This window comes from Hyposmocoma kahamanoa, unplaced genomic scaffold (assembly GCF_003589595.1).
Source record: "Hyposmocoma kahamanoa isolate Upper Pololo Valley unplaced genomic scaffold, ASM358959v1 220, whole genome shotgun sequence".
NCBI classification, from domain to species: Eukaryota; Metazoa; Arthropoda; class Insecta; order Lepidoptera; family Cosmopterigidae; genus Hyposmocoma; species Hyposmocoma kahamanoa.
Genome location: NW_020653740.1, coordinates 2,272,892 through 2,276,454, shown reverse-complemented (window position 1 = coordinate 2,276,454; position 3,563 = coordinate 2,272,892).

Here is a 3,563-nt window from a genome sequence, read left to right as displayed (position 1 = left end):
CAGTAGCGAAGAAGAGTTCCAGGACGCGCTGACGCAACGTATCAGCCCCCCGAGTTCCCCACTGCGGACTACGTCATCGGCGCTCGCGCAGACAGCCGCAACACGCAGTGCTAGACGTGACGCGGTCGCGAACGTTGCACTCAACCCCTGAAGAAGACCATCGATTATGGTCGAAACTAGTCGGACCGCTTCCGACTAAAATACTACGCGAGTAAGTCCCGTTACTTTTATATTATAACGAAAAAGTGCTTGGTAAAAAATGTTAACATTACGAGGCATCGACTATGTAATGGTTATGCTCAATGTTACAAAGATATAATAATAAAAACAAAACAAATATAAAAAATAGATAAAAAATAAGTAACTTCAATTTATAAATGGACTTTACAAGTTTTGGAAAGGATCAATAAAATATGTCTGTAACTAAAGGGTTCTTATTGTACTCCTTACAAGCTCTAAACAAGAAAGCGTTATTTAAATATCTAATTTTGCAAGTAGTAATAAGCAATAAAAAATATTAACTTATACTGATGACTTTCAATCACTATCAAAATGTTAATATTATGGTCTTTGGCGGAAAAATTAAATGCGTGTCACTCAGTACTAAAATATTGAAACATAAGTAACACAAAAAAATACTCTAATTTCGTAGTCTCGACTCACCACGTTCGTGACCTGAAGCATCGTAAATTGGCCATGGTTTAATAGGATTTGAGGATTGGTTGTAAACAAACACACATGAGTGTGAACTCTCTGGGCTCTGTTTAAACTGTCACCACTTAAAATATGATTCACATTTGCCATCACCCCTTCACATTTACCATCATTATATCACATTTACCATTAGTAGTATGTACTAGCGATTTTTATTGTAAACGAATGATTACAACCCCGTCTCCCTCCTCGCGAGTCTCTGTCGCCCCGTTTTGCGAATGAAATGACAAATGTCAAGCGTAGAGCGTAGATTGCCCAAGCAATATTCAACATTCTTCGGATAAAATATTTTACTGTACAAATTTGACCTACCAAATCCGTTTTTTCAAAAATGGAGTCTTTGTATACGATAATATACCTAATGCCGAAATAAAATTTTAAAGATGACTAACATTCACGTGTATATGAACCGTTAATGTAAACTTTGGATTGGTGAAATTTAAAAGCAAAAAAAATATATAACAAATGAAACTATTTTCCGGATTTAAATCGCGTATATTTGTTTTTTCAAACAAACCGACGTTTCGGGCCCTTTACGGGTCCCATGGTCACGGTTGACATCCGGAAAATCCGGAAAATAGTTTCATTTTCTATGTGTAACAATCGCGAAAACCTAAGAACTCGAAAAAAAATATAATTAAATTATAATTTTAGAATACAATAGAATTAAATGCTGTCACACTGCAATTGATGACTTCCATAAAACTCGAATACAGCTCCGAAGTTTGGACTTCCCAAAATAGTACTACCATTCCACGTAAATATTTACGTATGTAAATATTTACGTGGAATGGAAAAATATTTACGTGAAGGTATCTTCACAATACATACATAATATTAAACAGTAAACAATATGACCACAAACCTCAATCTCGATGCTCGTCATGAGCAGTCAATGGACCATAATGAAATTCCCTGCCCGTCAGGTATCACAGATTGCGTCCAATATGCCCTGTAGGGGCGTATGAAACTCATGCGAATAATGTTTAACCATGTGACGAAGACCTCTCCGTCAATCCAGTTTTTATCGCTTTCAACCTAAGCCTATATAGACGTTTAAAATGGCGAGAGTTCAAAATATTTTGGTGGTGTATCGTAGATGCATTTCATGCAATTTCTTGCGCCTGGAGGCAGCGATATGACATGCGGGATGGCTCGTGTTATACTGATGCCAATAATGGAAGCCTTCGAGCGCATTCTGGGGTAGATATAAAGGGAAATGTGAGGCAAATATTGGATGAAAATATTTTGACAAAGTTTGAAGGAAAGCTTTATATTTGGTTCTATTACAAATATTTATATGAAGGCGAAGTCATATACAAAAATAAATAGATTTCATTATCAAATTTCATTATCAACACAATTCGAAAAGCTCTTATAATGTTATTACATTACACAAAGTTTGCATGCCACACAAAGAGACATTATAAATAGAAAACCAAAATACAAAAACGAGGTACATTAGACGAAATTATTGCTAAATGTTAATAACTTTTAATTTACTACAAAGATATGAGTGAACAAGTAAGGTTATGTGGAAAGTGCAGTAAATGCTCATAGTAAATAATAACACAATACATCACCATTAATGTAGGATTTTAACTGACTCCGTAGCCGAAGGGTTACCAAGTCGGACTGCCACGCAGAGGTCCCGGGTTCGATTCCCGTGCCGGGAGAAATATTTGTATGGCCTACAATTTTATTACTCTCCTAAGTTTGGGTGTAATTTGTGGTGGTTTGCGTGTGTGTGTCCATGGCATCCGCGATACAGGGTTTAGTGTAACTCACTAAAACGTGGCTAAGTAAGTAAGTTTCGATAAGTCGAACACGTTAACTAATTTTAATTGTTTTTAAAAGATAATTTTCTACTCTATCTTTTGCTATTTAAAACGGATATTTGACAATTTGTCACTTAGCCCTGTTTTAGTTAGTGGACGGTAGTATTGTATTGTTATTATTATTAGGATGACATTACTATGCGTGCGAGCGAGAGAAAATGTGTGAGAGAGACGGAAGAAAAATTGGCGCGTGAGAACCGAAGACAACAAGTGTGCAAGAGTTTCTTTTACAAAAATAAAAATAATTGTTTTACCGTGAATTCGATTTCATTTCGAGACCCCCACCAACCACCATCATTTATAAACATTATATTAATTAAGGCTGCTAATAAATATATATAATAAATATATACATCGGTAAACTAGAAATAATAACAGTTAAGCAGTACTGTAAAGGGCGTAGTCGTGAGATTGCGTAGCAAGAGGCACTTTTCAATGATAAACGAGGATTATTCATGAATAAATATTTACTGCGTGTTTTCACTTCGAAGCTTTTTCTAGACCAACCAAGATATTCTTTTTTTACAACACTATTTTTTTATACAATTCTAAATACAAACCTACATTCATTCAGCCAGCACTAATACAAACCACAACGCCTGATCTACAGTACCTACTGTGTGCTTTTCGCAAAGCTTTTCAAATCCAATGGTCACGGTTGACTAACAAATATGCCTATACGTATGATTTAGAAATAAAATAGTTTCATATCCAATGTGTAGCAATAGCGAAAGTCTAAGAACCCGATACCTATAAATTTTGCTTTGCATGAGTTCACCGGAAAATCCACCAACGGGAGAGATGGCGAGATATCGTGAGGCGAACCATATCAGCCTGACAAACATACTTCACGGCCGATGTGCTACGAAAATAAAGAACATATATTTTATTACTATTACATAATGTAAATAATCTGAAATTCAAGTCAATAAATATATTATAGCGTCAAATCAAGCTTACTATATTATTGTAATGTCATTGAATTTCTGTAGTATTCAAATATCAATCGGA